The following is a 9741-nucleotide window of genomic DNA, read 5'->3' as shown; positions in this document are numbered from 1 at the left end:
TTCCAAGTAAGGTAACATGTACACGTTCAAGGGATTTGATATAAATATCTTTTGGGGAGCTAATTTTTAGCCTTTTTAGCCAAAGATTAAGCCTTTGTCCAGGGTTATTCAGTTGGTAGAGGTGAGTATTGAACATAGCCAGGTTTTATTTCATAGTCCATTTTTTAAATTGAATTAATTTTTAAAATGGACACATAGTAATTGTACATATTCATGGGATACATAGTGATGTTTTGATACATATAATGTATAATAATCAGATCAGGGAAATTAGCATATCCATCATGTCAAACATTGATCATTTCTTTGTATCGGGAATATTCAAAATTCTCCTTCTAGCTATTTGAAACTATATATTATTGTTAACTATAGTCATCCTACAATGATATAGAACACTAGAATGTATTTCTCCTATCCAGCTATAATTCTGTATCCTTTAACAAATATCTCCCTGTCTCTCTCTTCCTCCTACCCTTCCCAGCCTCTAGTAACCTCTGTTCTAATTTTTACTTCTTTGAGATCAACTTTATTTTTTAATCTTCCACATATGAGTGAGGACATGTGGTGTTTGATTTTCTGTTCCTGGCTCATTTCATGTAATACAATGCCCTCTAGGTTCATCTACGTTGCCACAAATGACAGGGTTTCATTCTTTTATATGGCTGACTAATATTCCATTTTGCATGTATACCACTTTTTCTTTATCTATTCATCTGTTGTTGGATTCTTACGTTCATTCCATATCTTGGCTATTGTGAATAGTGCTGTAATAAACATGGGGGTACAGATGTCTCTTCCATACATCAATTTCCTTTTTTTTTTTTGAATAAATTCCCAGTAGTGGGATTGCTGGATCAAATGGTAACTTTGTTTATAGTTTTTTGAGGAACCTCCATATTGCTCTTCAAAATGGCTGTACTAGTTTGCCCACCAACAGTGTATAAGAGTTTTCTTTTGTCATTTTTTGTATTTTCAATAATAAGCATCCTAACTGGGGTGAGATGATAACTCACGGTGGTTTTGATTTGCATTTCCCTGATAATTAGTGATGTCGGGCACTTTTTCATATACTTTTTGGTCATTTGTATCTCTTCTTTTGAGAAATGTCTGTTCATATCATTTTCCCAGCTTAAAATTGAGTTTTTATTTATTTTTATTTTTTTGCTGTTGAGATGTTTACATTCCTTGTATATTCTGGATATTAATCCTCTGTTGTATAAGTAGTTTACAAATATTTTCTCTCATTCCATAGGTTGTTTTTTCACTCTTGATTATTTCTTTTGCTGTTCAGAGGCTTTGTAGTCTGATATCAACCCATTTGTTTTATTTTCTTTTGCTTTCTGTACTTTTGAGGTCTTCTTTATAAAATCTTTTCTCAGACCAATGTCCTGAAGTGTTTCCCCTGTGTTTTGTTCTACAAGTTTTAGGTCTTACATTTAGGTCTTTGATCCATTTTGAGTTGATTTTTGTATAGGGTGAGAGGGGAGAGTCTATTCTTTTAAACCTCCACACTGACTCTTAGAATATATGTATATTCGAGTAAAGTTTTCAATGTAATTATATAAGTAGTAGTTTCAACCTGGTCATTTAGCATGAAGAACTAGGATGTAGGCTGTATTGATAGAAGTGTTCTGTTATTTCCTTTTGATTCATTCAACAACCAGTATTTCCTGAGAGCCCACTATGTTCCAGGCTCTCTGCTGGCATGAAGAGTCAATGTTGAGCAAAAACAACCACCATCCCTATTCTTCCAAGTTCACTGTCCAGCAGGGAGACAGAGATAAACATAAAATGAGTCATTAATGGAAATCTAATCACAAACTGAAAAGGAAAAGAGAGCTAGAACAAAGAAAACTGACCCAGGCTGGATGTGGAAACAAGGTTTTCCTGAGAAGTGGTGTTTTGGTCAAGATCTGAAGCCTGAATAGGAGCTAACAGGTGAAGGAGAAGGTTGCAGGGGGAAAAACATCCCAGAAAGAGAAAATGACCCTTTGACAGAAAGGATTATCAACCTTCTAGGAATTGAAATAAGGCTAGAGCAGAGAATGAGACAGCTTTATCAATACAAGCATTTGTTTCTAGGTGTAGTTTCTGGGCAAAGAGTAAGATGCAATGGATTCTCTAAGATGGCAAACTCTTTGAGAGCAGGGAATGTGTTTTATCCATCTCTGGATACTCTGGCCAGTGTGGTATCTCACCCAGAGTATACACGCAAGGCTAACTTGTTGATTGACTTAATGAATAAATGAATAAATAAATTAGCCTTGACCTCGCAAATGCAGGCTATTTGACAAAGCCCGTGAAGTACCCATTGTCCCGCTTGCTCAGTGTTTCCTTTCTAATCCAGGGGGTCATAGTGTGCCCAAGGATATTCTGGCCATTGTTGTAGCCACATAATTGTCGCATGTAAGTGAAGGGTGGTGAGGGAGCCAGGAGTCAAAGACTTTTTGCATGCAGTTGTGAAAAAAGGGAAGGCCATTGACTGGAGGAGAGAAAGCCTAGAAAATAAAAACTAAAAGTTTCCTCACCCCTCAACACAGCCCGAGTCCTGGTATAGACATCCTGATTGTATCCTGAGGACAAGGTAGAAGCACCCTCCTGATTTCCTGCCTCCCTTGGGGGACTTTTCTGCAGGCAGGCTTTTATCTGACACTGCATTTTTAGGGTACAGCTTTATAAAAGAGTTAACTTTAGGTCTTGAAAAAGGGGACAGACTATGAAGAAGGTTTTCTTACACTCCACTCTTAGTGTAACCTTCATTGCTCACCACACATGGACAAAGCTAGATAGCTTGTCTGTTAGAAAAGATGTTCGTGGGATATATAATTTCTATAAATGCTCATTTAACTTCTTTATCCAAGGAACTATAAAGGACAAATTTCCTTTCCATACAAAAACCCACTTAAAAGGACTAGGTCTCAGAGATTGTCTCAGAATTCTTGATTAAGAGTTCTCCTTGGGATAAAACCTGACTGGTTGTTTTAGCCACAGAAACACTGCAGATGTGAAGGCCTAGCTGTGGAAATCAGGTAACGAGACTGAAGACCCTCAGAGGTCTATATCTACAACTGCCACCATTCTAGACAGAAAACTCGCAGGGCTGACAAGTTGTTTGCTGGATTCTGCAAACCACATGTGGGGTGTCAACTCGGATATTGGTATGATGTTTTCAATTTGCTCCTAAAATAGAAATTGTATGCTGACTGTCTAGCTTTTAACTCCTAAGATACTCTTTCTTCCATTCTTTACTGTTTTTCCTCTTTTCCTCATCTCTTTCTTTGCTCATTATTTCTTTAGCGGTGGTATCAGGTGCTAAAACTGGGCAGTGAATCAGGGGAGCTCTAGACTGGGCTCTTACACTAAGTAGCTGTGTGGCCTGGGGCATGTCACAGAACCTCTTTGAACCTTAGTTTCCTCATCTGTAAAATGGATCAGTAGATTCCCTGTGAAGCTACCACTGTGGCTTCGTGCCTCCTTCTTCCCCCAGACAGTTCATTTTTGTCTCTCCAGTCCATAAGGCTCTCATCTTCTCTTTCCACTTGTATTCTTCACTTACATCCCTCTTCTTTTTCCTCTCTCTTTCTTGTTCTTGTGGAACAAATGGAGGATCAGAAGTCAGAACTGGTTTATTATCTCTTTGGAGAATAATGGAGACATTTCTAAAGCCCTAATTGATAAGATAGCCATGCCTACAGGAACAAGCGTTTGCACTGCTTTGATTACGACATTCAGCACCGTTATATCACAGGCTGAGGAGAAGTCATCAGCTGTCAAAATATCTCAATGCGTGTTATGGAAATGGACTTGGATAAGAGGGGAGACTGATGGCTTATCTTTCCCTATGCATATCTTGTCCTTATTTATTTTCCTTCTATCGGGGGCGTGGTCCCATTGTGACTTCTCAGAGGGAGACCAAGAGATTCCTTGTTTATGCCTCTTCACTCTTCACAGGAGCCCAGCTTCTCCCTCAGCAGCATGGTGGATGATGCTGGATAAACTTGCCGGAGATTCTCTGTCCTTTCATCTGCTCTCCCAGATTATACCTTCTTTCTACTTTGTTTTTCAAAGACAAGACCACCTTAGAACATGGCTTCTTCCAAAAGAGCATTTGGCAGCTTTCTTCTAAGCCTGAGGGGAGACTGAGAAGTGGTTTCTTCTCTTTCCTAATGCAGGTATTAAGCAGACTTAATATTCACTTACTCTGAAAAATCCCACTTCACAGAAACATTTTTTAACACGAGCCAACGCGTTTCTCCCTAATTCAGCACAATTGCGCCTGGTTTATATCCATTGATGTTAAATGATTTCCCGTTTAATATCAATTGGAAATGGCTGATTTCCTACCCCAAACAGTACTTAATGTCAATTATGGCAGGCAGGGCAGGGCTGTTTTTCAATTAACTACAGCACTCCATTTTGTTTGCTGGCGAGTGGTGCAAGATACAAGCATACAAAGCTGCCTCGTGAAATGGTGACAGAGAGGGGCTTGGTATTGATTTTGCTGCCTGTTCCTGGGGTGTGGATTCACAGGGAAGATTGAGACTATGATGTGAACTCTAGTTATACCCAAAGTGTGGGTATGGGTGCAGATGTAAGGTGTGAGGCTAAGATTTACAGCTAACATTTACTGAACACCTGTTGTGGGTTAACAACTTGATGTTATTTTGAATCCTCCTAATAACCTTGTAAGCGATAGTATATGCTTGTCTCATACGTGTCCATATCTAAGCCTGATAGGATTCTCTAATACCATAGAGCTATTCAGCGGCTGAAACTAGAGTTCAAATCCAGACTGTCTGATCCTATCTCTCAGACCAGCCTTGCTTTCTAATGAAACTGATGGTTGACAATATCCCTGGTGATTCTACATAATCCATAGAGCGATGCTTCTTAAGATATTGGAGGATGGTGCCAGAGGGGAATGGGATTCCTGAGTCTAGGATCCAAAGGTCTACGCAGTCTTGTTTTTGTGCTGCTGCAATCCTTTTATGATGCCTTGCGCTTTCCCACCTTTTGTGTGTGAAAGGCTTTTCTCATTCTTCTTCCTATGTTAATTCCACCCGAATTTCAGGGATAAGCTTGAGTTGTCTATGAAATGCTCCTTGACTGCGCTGTCCACCTTGGGCCCCCCACTGAACATTTACAGCATTTTGCTCTATGGTCCTGGGCTAACATTTTTCCACTATAGCTGTAGAAAATTTCCCTGAGAACAGAAACCATGAAGAGGAAAAATCTTTGAGTTCTTTGGGGCTAATAGGGCTGGCTGAAATCTACTTTTGTGATTCCCCACCTTATTTGTTATTTGTTCAGCAAAGACTTATTAAATGCCTACTGTGTGCAAAGCGTTATGCTAGGAGCTATCAATGCCAAAGAGCTTATATCCCAGTGGGAGGAAGAGACAGTAAGGGGACAGCTTCAGTGGAAGATAGTAGGTACTATGGTATTGCCCAAGACAGAAGCACTTACCTTAATGCTATAAGTTGGGGTAAGTAGAGGGTAGGTAGAGCAGTCAGATAATTTTCTTTGGAATGGGTATCTGAATTGAATTTTGAGGAGGTGTTTAAGCAATAGCAGGTAGGGGACAGAGAGGGATGGAAACCTGAAGGAGTGTTTTAGGGCATGAGCAGAGATGACACTGGGCCTGACAGGTTACTGAAACTTTTGAGTCTCAATCCTTCATCAATTCTACAGCGTTCATCATAGGGATGATATAAGGATGGATAATAGCACACATTTACTGAGTTCTTACTCTCAGGCTTGCATTAGTATGGGTTCTTTATTTGTATTAACTTGAGTATTCATAACGATTTTATGAGGTAGGCGTTGTTATTATACTCATTTTATAGATGAGGAAACTGAGGCACAAAGAGTTTAATGAACTCACCCAACAGAACCAAATTAGTAAGCTGTGGAGCTGGAATGCAGACCTGGTGGTCCAGCCCCTGAGGCTAAAATCTTAGCCATTAATCTATGCTGTTTTAAAAACTTCATTCAGACACTGCACTGTGCATACAAAACGCACACTGAAATAATCACTGCATTCATAATTGTTGCCTTGATTTCTTGGTTTCTTTGTTTATATATTATATGTTTTAAAAACCTTTCTCTTGGTAAAGACAAGTTCTTTTCTTTCCAGAACACCACCTTCTGTGGTTATAGGACTGTACTCTCAACACTGATTTTACATCCCTTCCCCACACACATACACTTTGGGTCCTATTTCAATGCTGTGCATATAAAGAATACATGAAACAGAACAAAACAAAACACTCGGATAAATGCTTGTGCAGATGAAAGTTGCCAGTGGATTAGGAAAAAGTGAATCTTCTTGTTTCTAAAAGTATATTAGGTATCAGAATGCCAAAAATTTCTTATGGGGTATTGTCAGTAGCATGGACAACTCTTTTCTTAGCTACTCTTTCTAAAATGATTGGGAATGAGCTTTCTGGGAAGTTGTCTTGAGTGTTCAGATTCCAGGGTAGCTCCTAACAATTTTTCTTTTTCTTTTTTTTTTTGAGAATGGGTCTCGGTCTGTCGCCTAGGTGGAGTGCAGTGGTACGATCTCGGTTCACTGCAACCTCCGTCTACCGGGTTCAAGCAATTCTCCTGTCTCAGCCTCCTGAGTAGCTGGGACTACAGGTACACACCACCACACCTGGCTTATTTTTGTGGTTTTTGTAGAGACAGGGTTTCGCCTGGCCAGGTGGCCAGACTGGTCTCAAACTATTGATCTCAAATGATTTGCCCGCCTCAGCCTCCTAAAGTGCTGGGATTACAGGCATGAGCCACTGTGGCCAGCCACTCCTAACATTTTTTTTAAGGTGGTTCAGGTGTCATACTTGCTAATATAAATTAAGCTTCTCTTCGTGACTGATTTATTTGGAGAAAGTTTCGGATGTCAGTACATGGGCTGATCCCATTGGCTGAAAATACAGTGTATTTCCCTAGTATTGCACTACAAGCACTTGAAGATGTATGTTTTTCTTTTTTCCCTTCCCATGTCTTCTACTGATCTACATGAGATATTCTAGATATCACACATGTCTCTGAGATATTCAGGTTTTCACAAAAATCTATGGGATTATTTAGTAGGAACAGTTGATGATAATTTGGATTTTCTTTGAAATTCTTATTTATTCTTAAGTAGGATTTAGTCTTTAAAACTTAAGCAATAGAAGTCATACTTAAATGTGATCACTTTTATTTTAGTACAAGTTTTGAATTTAGGATCAAACTTAAACATGAAAAAGGAAGAAGAATGAAAGGGGATGTTCATATGGAGGGGGCAAGGCTCACGAGGCTCTTTATAACTTATTGAGCCTGCACAGTATCGTTTACAAAAATGGTACTGTACCAATGAGAACACTTATGCAGCCATTTCTAGCCTAGACAAGCAAAGAAGGTTTTGCTATTTGACATTAGGCAATATTTATGGACATTATTCCATGCATCCTTGCAGTATTTCAGAATGTCATGAGAATAAATATCTTCTTTAATTCAGACAAGTTCAGGGTCAATGCATAGAAGCCAGACCTTTGTACTCATTTTTACCCCACATCTGACTCATAAGGATTGTTCTTTGCCTTGATTGAAAGCATTCTTCTCTAGGGTGTGGCTTTCAGAGTTGTGAAGAATAGGCAAAGAAGAGGTTTATGAAGAAAGGAGAAGTTTTTACAGAATGCTTACTCTGTGCCTGGTAGTGTGCTAGGCAGGTTTTAAATACATTTGTAGTTCCTCAGAGGAGCCCCAGTTCTCTATACCTGACCTCTGTGTCCCCTGGACTTACTCTTTACAATAATAGGTGGGATTATGCCAAATAATCCCAGGCTTTGCCAAAACAAGCAAACAAACAAATGAAACAGGTATTGGGTAGAAGCTAGGACATCAGGCCCAAGCTATCATATCCATCTTACAGATATGGTGGAAAGATGGTTTTTAAGGTCCCTGGGCAGAAATTCTTGACATGTGGCTTAGGTTTCTCTCTGGTGCCTTTAATTCCTCCCCTCCAAGTGTACCTAATCCAACTGCTAATTAAGGGAAAAAACAGAGACAGCAGATGAGCAGTGGGAATTTTTTTTCTCCTTTTGGAGCTATTTAAACCTTTGGAAGGTACACAAATGTAGCCCTATTATTCAAGTTAATTTATAATCCCTCCCCCCTTCACCACAAGGAATTTATGAACCTGGAAGAGCTGAAAGTCCCTTAGTAAAGCAAACAAACTGTAACTCAGGGTTGCATACTTCCAAGGATCCTCTATCAGCAGGTTTTATTTTCACACCAGAGGTGAAACGATAGTTTGATGAGCCACACTTTGTCCCATTGAGAGCAGCCAAGAGACTGCATGCGTGATGCAGGAAGAGAAGGACCGATGGGGCTGCTGTCTGCGCATTAGCACAGAGCAGCTGTCCTTATCCTGGTGACAACAATGATGACAACAAGAGTTGGCACTTGCTGAGCCAATACCATGTGTCAGGTACTGTTCAACATGTCTCAGCCTCACCACAACTCTTTGAAACAGACATTGTTATAATCTCCACTTTACAGATGAGAAAACTGAGGTTTCTAGAAGTTTGGAAGTTTCGGATATTTTTCCTGTAGAAATTAAGTGAGAATGTGACCTCACACAGTTTATCTACACATAGGATGTTATCTGAGTGCAGAGAATAGACTCTGGTAAGGAGGGTGTAGAATTGGCTAGTGTTTCCTTTTTAGGAAGGGAGAGATTTCCTGTTCTTCTTTTCCCTTTGCATTCCGCATCTTCCCCTTTCAAAGTAGAGAGTATTCACTGTACTGGGAGTCGGGAGACCTATGTTCTGGTCCTAGCCCTAGGAGGCAACGTGTTCTTGAACAAATCCCTTCCCCTCTTCTGACATCAGTTTCCTTACTTGCAAAATGAAGGGATGGGAAACATAGGTAGCTGATGTCTAGGACCTGTGTTCCTCAATTTCAATGGCTCCATCATTCCGTAAAGCAGGGTGGTAAATCTTTCCCTCTCAACTCCTCATTCACCCTTGTGTGTTGGACAGCAATGCTTCTCTCTCAAATGTGCAAGGCACTGAAAAGAAGGCAAGTTGTTTTTTTCAGTGCTGTATACCAGACGACCTTGATGTGATAGACTACAGGATCTGGTGACACTGCACACTCGGTACTATTCAACACTTTGCCTGAAAGGGAGGAAGGAATGGATTTATTGACTTGCGACTTTGACTCGGGCCTGTGTATCAGGTCTGTTATTATGTGGAATGATTAGGCTGCAGTGGCAGGGACAAGTTAAACTAGAACAACAAAAGACCTCCTTAACCTTTATCTGGACACAAGGCCATTCATAATGACTTGCATGGTTTGGAAAACCAAATCTGTCCCGGAGCACTCAATACTTTTGCAGCCACAGCAAATGAGCAGGAAAGGGGAAGATGGATGGGTGAGGGAGATGAAATGTAATCCAATTCTGCATAGTACTGTTTAGAATTCTGAGTTCAGGTCTGTGTCAAAAAACAGCTATGGCTTAGAGATCATCATCATTTTCTTTGGCTTGAAAAAGGAATTTGAAACCAGATACAATGGTTGCTCGCTGAGAAGACTTCCAACTATTTGTTATCCACTAGAGCAAATTATGCTGTTTCTGAAAGATATTTTCCCTCTTGAAGGAACCATGTGCCGTCTATTAATGTGAAAGGAACTGAATATGTGGATCTTTCAAACACACATGCACACACACACACACACACGCACACTATCAAA

Source organism: Theropithecus gelada, chromosome 13 (genome assembly GCF_003255815.1).
Source record: "Theropithecus gelada isolate Dixy chromosome 13, Tgel_1.0, whole genome shotgun sequence".
In the NCBI taxonomy this organism is placed as follows: domain Eukaryota; kingdom Metazoa; phylum Chordata; class Mammalia; order Primates; family Cercopithecidae; genus Theropithecus; species Theropithecus gelada.
This window is presented reverse-complemented; position numbering follows the sequence as displayed.